We start from the raw sequence: 16,737 nt of genomic DNA on the forward strand, positions 1-16,737 counted from the left end.
CATCCTGCAGCACCTTCTACTGGCAGAGTGGAAGTATGCACCCAGAAAATTTTCCCTTTATAAAAGTTCTAATTTTCAAGAAACATTTTAATGATTTTCTACTTACATTATTTTAAAATGAAGAAAGGAGCTCTTTGGATCGGGATGTTGAGAGCCTCTTTTCAGAAGCACAAAAGTTCTGGACTACATTTGAAACTGGAGGTAAAAAGAAGCCAAAAGACCATGCTGTTATTCTTTGGAATCCCGCCAAGCAGAACTTCTCAGAAGACAAGAAGCTGCCAAGTGCATTTCTTAACTGCACAGGAGAGCCTGTGAAGCTCCACCTAGATTGCAAATGAGTGACAGAGCTGGCTTGTGCAAAGGAGGGAAAAAAGGGGGCACGAAACTCAGCGTTGCACTGTCAACACGACACCACTTGCAGTGAAAAACACCCCCCAATGCGTCGCCAGTTTTGGCAAAATGCCACAGAGTTTAGGGGTGATTCTAGAGCTTTGTGCTCATGCAGTGATGTCATTTCTGGTTATTTGCCAGGAGGGACCGAATGCCATTGGTGGGGTGTTCCTAGTCCTTGCCTCCTCCCCAGGGCTTTTTTTTGTAGTAGAAACTCCTTTACATATTAGGCTGCACCCTCCTGATGTAGCCGATCCTCCTGGAACTTACAGTAGGCCCTGTAAGCTCTTGAAGGACTGGCTACATCAGGGGTGTGTGGCCTAATATGCAATGGAGTTCCTGCTACAAAAAAAGCCCTGCTCCTCCCTCTCCCACTCATTACCAGCCAAAGACTGACAGCACTAGTTGATTACAGAAAGAATATGAGGAAACCTGTGAATCAAACTGACACGATTAACCATGAAAACCCAATAGGAAAGAACATACCAACCTCAAGCAGCCAAGTCAAGTAGTATCAAAAGGGCATTTGGGACAGTGAGATGTAGTGAGAATGTAAATTTTTACCCCCTTTGGGTAAAAGATGAGATGCTAAAGGAAACTAAAATGATGTTCCCACCCCAATCAAGAGAAAGGGATAGAAAGGTAGGCGGATCTGGTCAGGCTGCTAGGGTGCCTGGGTTGAACACCCATTGGGGCCATCCTGGGCCTCTCCTGAACCCTCTGAATAAGTAAATATGGCTGCCTGTGGTTTCTAGGCCTAGCATAATCTAGGTCAGGGGTGGCCAAACTGCGGCTCGGGAGCCACATGTGGCTCTTTCACACATATAATGTGGCTCTCAAAGCTCCCACAGCACTGTCACTTGGCTTGGAGAAGGCATTTTTCTCTTTAAATGCATTCTCCAAGCCAAGCCAGCTGCCAGCTTGCAGAATGCATTTAAAGTTAAAATTGCTTTCTTTCCCCCTTCATTTCCCTCCCTCCTTCCTTCCTGTTTTCTGGCTCTCAAATATCGGCCATTTATGTCTTGCGGCTCTCAAACATCTGATGTTTATTCTATGTGGCTCTTATGTTAAGTAAGTCTGGCCACCCCAGGCAAACCTAGCTTGAAAATTAGAAGGGGAAGGAGGACATTTAGGGAGGAAAAATTAGACCTGTACAATCAAGCCAGCTGATTTCCCTGTATCCGTTTGGTTTTATTTTTTGGCCAGCACATTAACACTGGCTCTTGAGTGCAGTTTTGCTCATCTTACTGCCTATCTCTGCGGTTTATTCTTATGCGTCTCTTGAGCTTTCGACTCTTTCTCTCAATAAGCTATGAGGTCTGTGTCTTCCTCACTTGCCCAGCGATGGCCTACGAAGGCTGCCTACGGATCTTCTCTTCACTAATGATACTGAGAGAGGGCCTGAGGACACACCCACCACTTGGAGTCTCATAAATAACAAGTGATGGTTTTATCCTAAAAAGTAGCCCGGAGAAACAGTTGGTTCTTCAAACCACCTCCCCTCTTCACTGATGGGAGTATGGGTGTGACAGATTTTCCCTCAAAAATACCCAATGAAATCTCATAGCTGAAATTTTGTCCCCTTGTCACCTAATTTTAAATGTGGTTATCTCGTCCAGTTTTATATATCTCAGTTGAATATGCTGCCTCTTTAATGTTGGAAGAAAACACCACTCTTGTCATATTGGCTGGTGGAGGAACATCCTCCGCCCAGGAATTCCCTCCCACCCCCACACCAGTGTCCTATGCAAGGTTCCCTTTAGTGTGAACATGTAAGCAAATATGCACAGATTTCCACTGGTCTGCTCACAGCTGTTCAGTCTAAAAGGACAGATGCTTCTTCTAGGCTAGGTTTACATGATAGTCAAATGCAGGCTTGCTCACAACTTTAATGCAAGTAGCTCACACAATAGAATTTTTGCCCACAAGAACCCCCAGCTTAGAGAGAACATTGGATGGGAGCCCCGTGGCAGAAAAACAGCTGAGAAAATGGCAGGGGGTTGAAGAGATATTTATTTTTTACTTTCCAAAATCTATATCCTTGCTCTTCTGCCCTTACAAGGGCCACTAAAAAGGCTCACAGATCAAAGATACATACATAATAAAGTCACCTTTTAGACACTCCCCCCCAGAAAAACCCCATGTACATATTAATGAATTAAATTTGAGCAAGACGTATCAAATCTACTTTTATCAAACTGGTTTCAAGTATATAAACCTAAGTAATTCTATCTTTGGCACCAACTTTTATTACTATGAACCATTTAGTAATAGTCCATAGGAAACTTTGAAACCATATTATAAGAACATTAGACTATTGAAGCTTTACTAACTCAAAATCAAATGTACTGCTTTATCTTCGACCAATTTCGCACTACACTTGTTTTGGGGTGAAGAACCCTTTTGCTACCGGGACTTCACTCTGTTTTCGCATAAGTTGCCCTGGAGCTGTGATTTGGCGTGCCGTTATTCCACAGCAAGCGGAAACCGCTTGTCAGCGTATCCTGCTTGCTGCAGAATAGCGGCATGCCAACTCGCTTGTCAGCGTATCCTGCTTGCTGCAGAATAGCGGCATGCCAACTCGCAGCTCTGGGGCAACTTGTGCGAAAACTGAGCGAAGCCCCAGTAGCAAAAGGGCTCTCCACCCCAGAACAAGCGTAGTACAAAATCAGTCTTCTTCTATAGCTTATTTAGGGTTGTGTCCCTCATTCTCTTTACCTGAAAGGGCCAAGTTACCAAAATCATCCCTGTGAAATTCATCCCCCTCAAGCGAGATGAGGGAGCATCTTACTTTGTTCAGAGGATGGGTCTTCCATTTCCTCCGCTAACTAGTCCAGAAGGTGATAAAGTCGTTCCTGCTTTCATGGGACCCTAGACCTCTCCAATGCAGAACGTCCTCCACTGATGTCTTGTATCTTGCCTAACACTTTCTGGTTCCTCTCATCCTCTTCATATTGTTTTACATTTTTCTGCTGTTGGATAGAATAGATTCTTTCCCTCAAAACACATTTTTGCATGTTTAAGACTGCCTTTTCACATTCTAATGTGGGGTCTTCCTTTTCCTGCTTTTCTTTCAGGTGGTTGTCTGACAAAATTTCCTTTCAGTTCTTTGAACGGTTTATCAAAATTCACCTCTTTGGGTGGTTGTTTTCCCTTTCCTTGTTTGCTAGTACCTGTTTGATTGTTTTCACTATTCCCATTCACTATAGCTTTTTCTTGATTTTCTTCTAGTACCTCCTCTCTTTTCATTCCAGGTTCAACTTCTCAGGTTTCAAACATATTTCTCCTTGTGATGGGCTAATCTGTATCTAATGGGCTGGTCTGTATCTCTCTTCCTATGTTTATCTCACTTCCCTGTTTCTTCTCTTCTGATTTCTTAACTATCTCATTCTCTTGCCCTAATTAGTTCATCACCCAATTTTGAAGAAAATTTCTCAGCTGTAGGGGTTATGGTATTACTGAGATAATGTCTACTTTGTCCCACACTGGTTGTGCCATTTAACTGCCTCTCATATGCTTTGGGATATGTTTTAAAATTAATATGTGCTTCTGGGCATAAACCATACATGTCTGCTTATTCCATACATAACATGGATGTGATTCCTTAACAACACTAAGTTGATAGATGTCCTTTACCTCCACAAACAGAACATAAAGGGGCTCTACAGTTAATTTTAAAGTGGTCATACCCCCCACATCAGTAACATGCAGGGGGCTGCCCTTTGTATCTTGTAATACCTTGGTTGGCCCCCATGAAGAAGTACTTGGGCAGATGTTTGAGGGTATTCCCTGGAGTTCTTTCTAAAGCTACTATGGCTCTATACTCCCCAGTCCATATTCCTCGTCTATCTCTTTTCTTTTGGGGAGGAAGTAAAATCCTACAGTGCCTGTCCAGCCAAACTGTAAGGTCCTCTGCTGAAACCTCTGTTGTTCTAAAGCTTATTGTGAGGACTTTGGTCTCACTTTGAAATAGGGGAATCACCTCATAGTCATTTAAAATTTGAGATTTTCCTTTGGGAGCTGCTTGGCAGCGGCTCAAAAATCTCTGGTAGGCCAAATCACATGTAAAACAAATGTCAACTTCATTCTTCTCTGGGGGCATGATGACTGCTAAAATATCTTCTTTGGGTACATCCAACAAACCAAATAAGATGACATCGACAATGTAATTCCTAGTAAGTTTACGTGCATCTGTTCCTGTGTAACATAATCGAATGATGTATCTCTTCTTTGAGTTATAATCTTCTTCTCCTTCTACACTCTGTAAGTAACTTTCTAATAATTCCTCATCTTCAATACATTCTTGTGTATACTCAAGGACTGTTCTCAATGGCTGTGTTCCTCTGGTTTCCCTGCCTCTTGCTCCTGCTACAATATTTGCAGAAGACATAGATTGGTTTTGTGTCTCGCTCATGATGTTTTGCTCCTCTCTGCTTTTCTGTTGTGATTGCTCTCTATCTTTACTGATAGCACAAGAAGATGGGATTACAGATTCTCCTATCTGAATGACTTCATCGATTCTTTGAGTGCTATGTTTGGAGGTCCTGTTCTCCACCCTCTCACTGTTGCTTGGAGGAAAGGTTGTGAGTGTAGGTGCATGAGTAACAGCACTTATGTCACAAGGCTGATCCCCTTTCTCCACAATCTTGTTACTCTCATCCTTTTGTTGCTTTTCTTGTTCTTGGTAGTCTTGTTCTTTGTTGCTTTTCTTGTTCTTGGTAAATGCCATCGGATGGCATTTACAGAGCTTTTCTTTTTGATATTTCAGTGATGAAATTTCAGTCCTTTCATCCTGTTTAGGTCTCACTCCCTTCAAAGACCAATCCTCTTTAACCAGTTCTTGCATTGGGATAACTATATTTTTAGGGATAGAAAACAAAGCTGCAGCAGTATCTTTTGTCATAGTTTGACAGGCCTCAGACTTCTCCTCCCACCCACCAATCTTATCTCCCTTGCTAGCTTCTTTCACCAGCTGGCCCCATTGCTTCAATTTTATTTTTGAAACAGATACACAAGATCCCCACATAGGGTTCTCCTGTTGGTTTTCAGTATATTCCATAGAATCGTCAGCATTTGTCCCACATCTGATTTCCACTTCTCCTCTTGTAGATCCCTTTGTTGTTTGTAGTGTCTTGGGTGTTTTCAATTCTTTTTGCTCAATTATCCACTTCTTTTGGATTCGAACATTTAGGTGTGCCATAGCACAAACACACCAGTTTACAAAATACTGTTTGCTAATTCCAGATTCACGGTCCCCTGATCGATTAAAAATAGGGGGGGCATCTCTTCCCTGAGATACTTCTGTCCAGTAATGTATCATTTGCTTCAGGAATACCAGGAAAGCTTCTTCTGACACCCACGCTGGGTATTTCCCCTTTGAAGTTCTTACCTTCTTACCTCTTATGAGGCAATCTATGATGCTTACAGTCAATGACTTAGCTTGGGCTAATGTCTTAAGTGTTTTGCCATCCTTTTCAACTTGATAAGTAAATAAGGGTACTAACTGTTCCCTTGCTTTGTCCATATACTGTATCAATTGATCTTTATTTTGTTTCTCCAATTTTCCTACAGGTACTTCTGGGACAGCCAGATGATTTACTAAGAAAGCCCAAAATTTTAGAAGATCCATGTCTGTTGAATTGCCACTTACTAGCAATTGCAGTCCTTCTTCCATCTCTGAGTTTTTTTGGACTTCCCATTGAGTTTGGATTTTCTTCTCTCTAGAGTCTGTAGATGGCCAAAATTCTTGTTCCCTTTTGGTCACTGTTTTTTGTGGAGTCCACTGCTCTTCGACATCTGTATCTTTTCCACTGACTGTTTCTGATTGCAGTTCTGGAATTGTCTCCCATTGTGCATCCCTCTGGAGTTCAACTTCATGAAGATCATCTCCAATTTCAATGAAAATATTTCCAGCTGCTTTTTTTGCCACTATTTGTTCCCATTCCTGGTCTGTGATGTCTAACTGTATTAGAATTTCTTTATTGGACTGATCTTCTATGATGTCTCCTCTTTCAAATTTTTGCCTTTTGGCAACTGGGTGCTCCAGAGAGACATGTTGTTCAGTCGCATCTGGTTTTTCATCTTCCTGGAAGGTTAAGACAAAAACCAAATCAAGTATGTCTAAACGCACCCTGCTAATATAATAATCTATAGACATAAAACTGGTTTCATGTTGGGAAATCCCAGTTCCCTCATTGGTTGGGACTGGGTGGGACTGCACTGCATCAATCTTTGGCCCATCAAACTATCAATCAAGTGCACGTGTGCCAGGGGTTCAGCCTGTTCCTCTCTCCTCCCAGGGTGGCTATTGCTCTCTCAGTGAAATGCAACCAACCTTAGTTCTGGCAGTTATTGGTTCTCCTTGCTCTCCCACTGGCTGAGCTGCCTGTTGCACTGATTCACAGAGCACAGAAAGAAACTGTAACCTAGAATGACTGAGAGAGGGAGAAGGTGGGAGGCAAGCCAGTGAAAGGCTTCCTTTGATTGCTGAGAACTCCTTTGGAAAGGGGGAAAAATGGTGTCCTGTGCCAACAGACCAAATATACAGAGAGAGATTGAATTCCTGTGCTTATGGCCTCAGTAACAACATTGTTAGAGACTGTTGATCTGAAAGGTCTCACTACAGGTCTCTGAGGCAGAACTGAGGCCAGTCCTGATTATGGCTGCCAATTCCAGGGTCTGTGGAGTCTGAGGAGGCAGAGGAGTCAGGGTTTCAGAGTGGGGCCTGCCAGACCCAGGTTCTTGCTGTGGGAACTGACTGGGTGATTTTGAACCAGTCACAGACTTCCAGCCTAACCTGCCTCATGGGGCTGTGAGAGGAGAATGATGTAAGCTGCCTTGGTTCTCTCCCCCCCACCCGAGAAAGACATCTTATGTAGAGGCTGCAAGGAGGGAGAAGGCAGTGGAAAGCTGGTCAGAGGGTCAGATAAAGGAAGAAGATAGGGTTGCCAACTCCTTAAGAAATTCCTGAATATTTAAGGGGTGGGGCCTGGAGAGGGTGAGGTTTGAGGAAGGGTGGGATTTCAGACAAGTACAATGTCATTTCCCCTGGGGAATCACTGTTGCCAATCCCCAGGTGATAGCTGGAGATCATTCAGAAATACAACTGCTCTCCAGTTGGCAGAAATCAGCAAATGCCTTCATTGGATGGGTGGGAAGATGGCAAGGGTGGAGTGGGGTGAGTGAATACCAAGAGTTGGGGGTGGGTGGGAAGGCAGCAAGGGTGTGGGTGAATGTCATGGGTGGGGAGGGGTAGTGGCATGCCAAGGGTGCAGGGTAGTTAAAAGGAAGAAGTGGTATGGGTGGGTGGTATTAGGATGGGGGGTGGGAAGGCACCAAGGGTGGGAGGGAAGTGAATGCCTTCACTTGAGTGTGTGGATGGGAAGACAGCAACAATAGGGGGCACTCTCTCAGAGCCTCTTTCCAGAGGGGGCCATTTTTGCAAACCCAGCAGAACCAGTGCAATTTGCCCAGTAGATCCAGGGCCACCCGGGCAGTGCAAACCCAACACTTCTGCTACTCCTAGAGGCTATCATTTCACTCCCAGAACACTTCTGCTACTCTAATGGGCCATCGTTCCACTTGGGAGGACTGTAATTCCAGGCCCAGAGCACTGATTCTATTTCTGGGGTCATCTTTCCACTCTGGGACCCGTTATTCCAGCCCCAGAAACATTACTTTACAGTTGAGTTTGTATTTTCATTGCAACTGTTTTGTGCTGTGATGTATTTAAATTGAGCCCGTGTAAGTCAGTTGGCACTCCTGGCTCCCGTTATCTCCAATGGGCTTTCAGGTCCCTCCATTGTTTCCAATGGGCCATCCTGTCATTCCTTTTAGTACATCCCCTCAACAGAACCCAGTGCCATTTCGGCAATGTCAACATAACAGGGCTGATGTGAAGCACAGAATCACATTCCAAGTGGCGGGGGGGGCAGGGGTGGGTTGCAAGCCCAGCAAATCCAGTGCTGACTGGGTGATTTTGGACCAGTCACACACTTCTGGCCTAATCTACCTCACAGTGTTGTTGTGTAGATCAAAGTGGGGAGAGGAGAATGATATAAGCTGCCTTGGTTCCCCACCCCACTGTGAAGAAAAACTATCCTTCACCTATATAGAGGCCACCAGGAGGTGGGAGGTGATAGAAACTTGAAGTCAGAGGGGCAGATAAAGGGAAGGAGATAGAGTTTCCAACTCCCACTTAGGAAATTCCTGGAAATTTAAGGGGTGAGACTTGTGAAGGGTGGGGTTTGAGGAAGGGTTGGACCTCAGACAAGTACAATCCATTTCCCCCTTGGGAATCACTGTTGCCACTGCTGCCACCTGGAGATCATTCAGAATTACAACTGCTCTGCAGATGGCAGAGATCAGCACCCCTTGAGACGGGGGGGGGAGTGAATGCCTTCAATTGGGTAGGTGGAAAGACGGAAAGGGGGGGCACTCACCCAGAGCCTCTTTCTAGAGCCTGTTGTATTTTTCTTCACAACGGGCCTTATTCCTAGTATACAATATATTTTAAGTATATATAGAAAATATTAAAATCACAATGGAAACCAAATATCCAGGGCTTTTTTTTCTAGAAAAAGGCCAGCAGGAACTCATTTGCATATTAGGCCATATCCCCTGGCATCATCATTGAACTGGCAGAGACTGACCAAGAGAGAGATCTTGGGGTCATGGTAGATAACTCACTGAAAATGTCAAGACAGTGTGCGTTTGCAATAAAAAAGGCCAACGCCATGCTGGGAATTATTTAGAAGGGAATTGAAAACAAATCAGCCAGTATCATAATGCCCCTGTATAAATCGATGGTGCGGTCTCATTTGGAGTACTGTGTGCAGTTCTGGTCGCCGCACCTCAAAAAGGATATTATAGCATTGGAGAAAGTCCAGAAAAGGGCAACTAGAATGATTAAAGGGCTGGAACACTTTCCCTATGAAGAAAGGTTGAAACGCTTGGGGCTCTTTAGCTTGGAGAAACATCGACTGCGGGGTGACATGATAGAGGTTTACAAGATAATGCATGGGATGGAGAAAGTAGAGAAAGAAGTACTTTTCTCCCTTTCTCACAATACAAGAACTCATGGGCATTCGATGAAATTGCTGAGCAGACAGGTTAAAACGGATAAAAGGAAGTACTTCTTCACCCAAAGGGTGATTAACATGTGGAATTCGCTGCCACAGGAGGTGGTGGCGGCCACAAGCATAGCCACCTTCAAGAGGGGGTTAGATAAAAATATGAAGCAGAGGTCCATCAGTGGCTATTAGCTACAGTGTGTGTGTGTGTGTGTGTGTATATATATATTTATATATTATTTTTTGGGGGGGCCACTGTGTGACACAGAGTGTTGGACTGGATGGGTATGTTCTTATCATTGTTTCACATGGTGGTTTTTCTAAAGCCCAGCTGGAATCATTTGCATATTAGGGCACACCCCCTGACACCAAGCCAGCTGGATCTCTGTTCCTGTGCGTTCCTGCTCAAATAAAGCTCTGCACATATTTATGGTTCTGCATATAAAGTACCTCTATCTAATATCAGAACAAATGTTAGAATGTATAAATACATATATTCAAAGGTACAAAATGTGTCCAAATACAAAAACCAAATGTGTTTTGGGTAGAAAGCTTTCCTCTGTGGTAAAATACATGCTGAGCACTCCATAAGTTAAACATCATTATATTTCAAACTCATCGCATACAGAATGGCTCTGAAAAAACAAACAATTATCAAATACGGTGGAGACTTACTCACACAGAGATGTTCACCTGTGGAATGAATAGGAATAAATATTCTTAAAATACAACATATGCCACTCATTCAAATGTGCTTTCTTTCATATGCCCATGGATCTATTTAGGTCCAACTGCAATATTCAAAATACTCTTCATCTTCCTGTTCATCAAGCTGTGTGATCAGGTCTTCAAAAGCAACTGACTATATTTGGTCATGTCCCATTGAGGATTTAAATAGAATCTTCTGTATTTGTTTAAATCTAGATTGTTTTTCTGGGCCCTGTTTCAACAAAAAAATTTTTTTTTGTAGTCTCATCCTCTGCAAATTTAATACAACTATACCCTCTGCTCTTTCTCTTCTAACCATGACAATATTGCAGGTAGAATTTTTTTGAATAGCTCCTTCTTGCAGTCTCCTAATTATATCTTGTATTTGGTTTTAAATTCTAGGTTTCTCAGGATTCCTAACATAACATAATTCCTTTTCTTACTTCTTGTTTTGAAGAGGGAAAAAACATATTTGTCTGGACTATCCAAGAAATTAGTCTGGATAGCAGTCTGTTGATATTTGGTCATCTCACATTTTTCCTGAGTTGTTCTCAGCATTTTAAAAATATATTTCCAACTTTCCAAATCTGTTTTCAGAACTAGTGGCCTCACCTGGTTTATTCACTGTTTTAACCTCTTTTTGTTCTTCTGGGGTTACCCCCTTTTTGTAATCATATAATCTGAGCTACATCCTTTTGCATGTGCATCATATTTTCATCTTTTCCTTTTGGGGGCTTGCTGCATTTCCCCCTTTTCTTTCATTACATCTGCCCCTTCTGGTCTATCCAAAATGGACATGAATTATTCTTGACCCCGAGCAGGTTAGGGTTGCCAGGTCTGTGTTGGAAAATACCTGAAGATTTTGGGGGTGGATCTGGGAGAGGAAAGGCCTCAGCATGGTACAATGCCATGGAGTCCACCCTTCAAAGCAGCCATTTTCTCCAGGGGGAGCTGATCTCTTGTAAAAGTGGGAGATCACCAGGCTGGCAACCCTAAAGGTGCCATTGAGTAGGTTGGGACAAACCCTGGGGCTAGGTGAAACTGAGTTTAACCAAATTGGAAGGTCCTACCTCCATTCTAATTCCATCCAACTTCAGTGCATCAGTCTGGGTAGCTTTGCTAGGAAAATCTGGTTCCTTCTCTGGCTTAGGCCGAATTGCAAAGTCATCATCCAGTTGTTCCATTTCAGGTGCTTTCTCTGAGCCTCCCCAAGACAGGAGAGGACCAATTTTTGTCTCTGACTTATCTGGAGACCTTTAGCAGGGTGTATCGGCCAAAGAAACTTTCCAGTTGGAGTCAGGAAATAGAATGTCAATGGATTCTGGAAGAAGTACTGAGAAGGCAAAAGGAAATATGTCCTCTCTCTGCACTACAGTAAGACTTAGGTTTAGAATAAGAGTTAAGTTTAGCCAGGGTTTTTTTTTGAGCTGGAACACAGTTCCAGCTGGCTTGGTATCAGGGGGTGTGGCCTAATGTAAACAAGTTCCTTCTGGGCTTTTTCTACAAAAAAACATGTGACATAATGGTGGCATCAGGGGGTATGGCCTAATATGCAAATGAGCCCCTGCTGGGCTTTTTCTACCACAAAAACCCTGAGTTTAGCATAAAGGAGAGTTAGGATTAGGGTAAAGGTGAGGATTAGTGTTAGGTTAAGGGTTAGGGTAAATTAGGTTTAGAGTTTGGTTGAAGGTTAGGGAAAATTGTTAGGTTTAAGATTAGGGTGAGGGTTAGGTTTAAGATAAAGGGGAGGGTAATTATTAGGATTAGTATGAAGTTTAAGGGTAAATGTGAAAGATTAGGGTAAAGATTAGGTTAAGGGTAAGTGTTAGGATTTTTAAGGAAAATAATTTTAATTAATTAAAATTCTTATTACAAAGTGTCATTATCTTCAAAAACAAATTTATAAATAATATTAACAATGTTAAAAATACAATCAATTCTTAAAGGTTTCTACAAGTTATAATAAAAGATTCTACAGATTCCAATAGATACATTAGTTACAAAAATGCAACATATAAAACAAATTAAAGAATTATAACTGCTATATTACATGAATTTTTAGGTAGTTACATAAAGATAATTAAAATTTGATGCAGCTTTTTAAGTCACTGGAGGATTTGTTTCCTGAAACCAAAACCAGCATTTAAACCATTGAGAAGATTTAGTATTCCTCTCCCCCCCCCCCCAATTTTTAGTTTGTTTCAATCTATTCCAAATATAGGGTTGCCAAGTCCAATTCAAGAAATATCTGGGGACTTTGGGGGTGGAGCCAGGAGACTTTGGGGGTGGAGCCAGGAGACATTGGGGCGGAGCCAGGAACAAGGGTGTGACAAGCATAATTGAACTCCAAGGGAGTTCTGGCCATCACATTTAAAGGGACCGCACACCTTTTTAAATGTCTTCCTTCCATAGGAAATAATGAAGGATAGGGGCACCTTCTTTTGGGGCTCATAGAATTGGACCCCATGGTCCAATTGTTTTGAAACTTGGGGGATACTTTGGGGAGAGTCACTAGATACTATACTGAAAATTTGGTGCCTCTACCTCAAAAAACAGCTCCCCCAGAGCCCCCAAAACCTCCAGATCAATTCCCCATTATACCCTATGAGAATCAATCTCCACATAGAGAATAATGAAGTGTTCAGCAGACTCCCCCCCCTCATTTCTGGTGACTCTGAAGGGGGATTGACCTCTCTACTCATGAGTTGCTGCCAACTTCTTCAAAGTAACACAGACACACCATCCCAAGAGGAAGCCTTTCAATCAGTGACTGAAGCCTCTGGAGGTAGAAACGCACATGGTCCTCTGGGGGTGGAGCTTCCCCCCCCTCCCCGCCAGCCAGACTCCCCGAGGAGACGCTACCCGGCAGCTGGAGAGGATGCAAGGACTACGAATTCCAGCATGCACCTCGCGAAGGGAGGCCAGACTGGAGCGAATAGCAGGCTGGCAGTGGGCGGGTCTTTGTGACCCAGAGGAAGGGAGGAGCCTGAAGCCTGCGAGGGAGGGAGGCAGGCAGGGAAAGAGACACGGCGCCGTTCCCCCCCGCTTACAGATTTTTGGAGAGTGGGGGAGGAGGCTGCTAATTCGGGGGTCCCCCGCCAGGGGGATATTTCAAGAAATATTGTTCTTGAAATTTCAGCTGCCCATCCTGATTTTTGTTCTTTATTTCTATTAAACATCACTCGAGATAAATAATAAATTTATTAATCTCACTATAGACCAGTGTACCTTCCTTTTATTTCCTAGTTTTCTTTTTTGTCCTATATAGGGCTGCCAATCCCTAGGTGGGGACAGGGGATCCCCCGGTTTCGAGATCCTCCCCCTGCTTCTGGGTCATCAGAAAGCAGGGCGGAGGGAATGTCTAATGGGCACTCCATTATTCCTTATGGAGACTGATTCCCATAGGGTATAATGGAGAATTGATTGGCAGTTATCTGGGACTCGGGGGGCTGTTTTTTTGAGAGAGAGGCACCAAATTTGTGGATTAGCATACAATGACTCCCCTCAAAAGACCCTCCAAGTTTCGAAAATATTGGACCAGGGGATCCAGTTCTATGAGCCCCAAAAGAAGGTGCCCCTATCCATTATTTCCAATGGAGGGAAGGCATTTAAAAGGTGTCCAATCTCTTTAAATGTGATGGCCAGGACTCCCTTTGGAATTCAATTACAGCCTTGCTCCTAGCTCCACCCCCAAAGTCCTCAGATATTTATTGAATTAGACTTGGCAACCCTAGTCCTACTGTATTTTTTAAAGTTCTGCTGACTGAAGGACTTTGATGTTTCCTCATTATTTCCTCTGTTTTGCTTAAGATATCAATAATTCCATCAGCCTTATCATTTCTATCACTAGCTCTGTGATTCTGAACCACTGTGTCTTTTCTCCCTGTTGCTCCACCTTCTGGTCCTGAACCACCCTCTCTCCTACTGTGAAGTCTGCCTATGATTTAGATTGTGCTCTGGGTTGGGTCTGGGTTTGGTTAATCTAATGAAATATTTCTGCCTTTCTGCTATTCTTTGCTGCAGTTGTGTTAGGGAATTTAGGAGTGCAACTGCCCTGTAGCTAAGAGTCACAGGGGAAGGGGGCCACAGGGGGGTCGTAGGAGGGGGAGCACCGGGGTGAGAGCAAGAAACTAGGCTGGGGACCACTCCTCTCCTTCCCCCCTCCATTGTGATTTAAATTACATGTAAGCTACGATTCCGCTTCTACCTTTCCTGGAGGTCAGCCTGCAGTGATCAGCTTCCAATTCCGAAGTTCAAAAGAAGGCTGATTTGTATCTCTGTGTTCCCTCCCCATTTCCCTGCTTTCCTGCACCCTTCCCCAACCAGGAGTAGCAGGGATCGTGCGCAGCTTGTACACTAGGGTTGCCAAGTCCAATTCAAGAAATATCTGGGGACTTTGGGGGTGGGGCAGGAGACATTGAGGGTGGAGCCATAAGCAAAGTTGTGACAAGCACAATTGAACTCCAGAGGAAGTTCTGGCCATTACATTTAAGGGGACCACACACCTTTTTAATGCCTTCCCTACATTAGAAATAATGAAGGATAGGGGCACCTTCTTTTGGGGCTCATAAAATTGGGCCCCCTAGTCCAATCTTTTGGAAACTTGGAGAGCATTTTGAGGAGACTCATCAGATGCTACGCTGAAAATTTGGTACCTCTACCTCCAATTGTGCAATCTAGAGGCCTCTTACCATTCGGGGTGAGGGGTCACGAGGGGGAGAGGGGAGTCAAGGCTTGGGGAGGAGGCCTGTAAAGTCCACAAGGAGGCTGGGCCCTCTGGGCCCCATTGGGCGCTACAGGCCTGGAGTGTAGGAACCATTCCTAGGGTTGCCAAGTCCAATTCAAGAAATATCTGGGGACTTTGAGAGTGGAGCCAGGAGACATTGGGGGTGGAGCCAGAAGCAAGGTTGTGACAAGCATAACTGAACTCCAAAGGGAGTTCTGGCCATCACATTTAAAGGGACTGCCTTCCCTCCACTGGAAATAATGGATTATGGCACCTTCTTCGGGGGCTCATAGAATTGGACCCCCTGGTCTAATCATTTTGAAACTTGGAGGGTGTTTTGAGAAGAGGCACTGGATGCTATGCTGAAAATGTGGTGCCTCTACCTCAAAAAACAGCCCCCAGAGCCCCAGATACCCACTAGGCTTTCCAAGCCCCAGGTCCCAGTGGCGGATCCCCCGGTTTTACAGGCTTCCCTCTGCCCCCAGCCTGCTGGCCAGCGGGGGGAAGCCCCGCCCCCACAGTAACCATATACCTCTAGAGCTCTGGCAGATTTAGAAACCTGCAAACAGGTCCGTTTTTAAAATGTGTGCCTTTAAAGTTGAGCAGGAAACAGGAAGCCCTTCATGGGGAAGGATCAGCAGCAGTTTCATCAGAGCACAGACCCTCCGTTTCTTTTGTTTTTGTTTTCAGAGCAAGTAAAGTTGTGGAGGAATCAGACCCAGTAAGTGTGTGTGCGGCCCTCCCGCTGCTTTAGAATGCTTTAGAAAGCAGGCGGCAGGGGGGGGGGAGGGAAGTGTCTACTGGTCACTCTATTATTCCCTATGGAGAATGATTCCCATAGGGAATAATAAGGAATTGATCCGCGGGTATCTGGGGCTCTGGGGGGGGATGTTCTTTGAGGTAGAGGCACCAAATTTGCAGCATAGCATCTGATGCCTTTCCTCAAAACACCCTCCAGGTGGGCCAATTCTATGAGCCCCCAAAGAAGGTGCCCCTATCCTTCATTATTTTTAATGGAGGGAAGGCATTGAAAAGGTGTGCAGTCCCTTTCAATGTGATGGCCAGAACTCCCTTTGGGGTTCAATTGTACTTGTTCCAACCTTGCACATGACTCCACCCCCAATGTCTCCTGGCCCCACCCCCAAAGCTTTCTGGCTCCACCCCCAAAGTCTCCAGATATTTCTTGAATTGGACTTGGCAACCCTAATACCCACAGATCGATTCTCCATTATACCCTATGGGAATTGGTCTTCATAGGGAATAATGAGTGCTCAGCAGACATTTCCCTCTCCCCCCTCCACTTTCTGATGACCCTGAAGCAAGGGGAGGGCCTTCAAACTAGGGGATCCCCTAGCCCCACCTGGGGATTGGCAGCCCTTACCTTTCCTCCCATGCCCACCAGGTTTAGTAAGGGAGGAGGATGACTGACAGTGACCCTGTAGTTCCAGAGAAAGCTGTTCCAAAGTTAAAACCGTTTATTGAAATTTTAAACCATAACGCAAATACCTTCTAAATGTATAAGAATCTAGTATGCAGCATACATCACTAATTCAAATTTCAATACTTAAAACATTATGCACAGTAGTTCTAGAAAGGATATCCTTGGATGTTCTCGTCAAGACCAAGAAAAGAGGGTGGTTGGCCAGAACAAAAGAAAATCGAAACGTTAAATACCTTTTGCTATCTATTGATGCTAATGTGGCTGTCAATTAGACATATAATGGACGTCTGTCATACATAACCAAATCCAACCCCTCATATACAGCAAGTATGAACTTTGCCTGTTATTAATGTAGTATTTTTGAGGGCATGAAGCCCCAGACTGTTCTGGCACCTCTTCAA

Source organism: Heteronotia binoei, chromosome 1, assembly GCF_032191835.1.
Source record: "Heteronotia binoei isolate CCM8104 ecotype False Entrance Well chromosome 1, APGP_CSIRO_Hbin_v1, whole genome shotgun sequence".
NCBI lineage: Eukaryota > Metazoa > Chordata > Lepidosauria > Squamata > Gekkonidae > Heteronotia > Heteronotia binoei.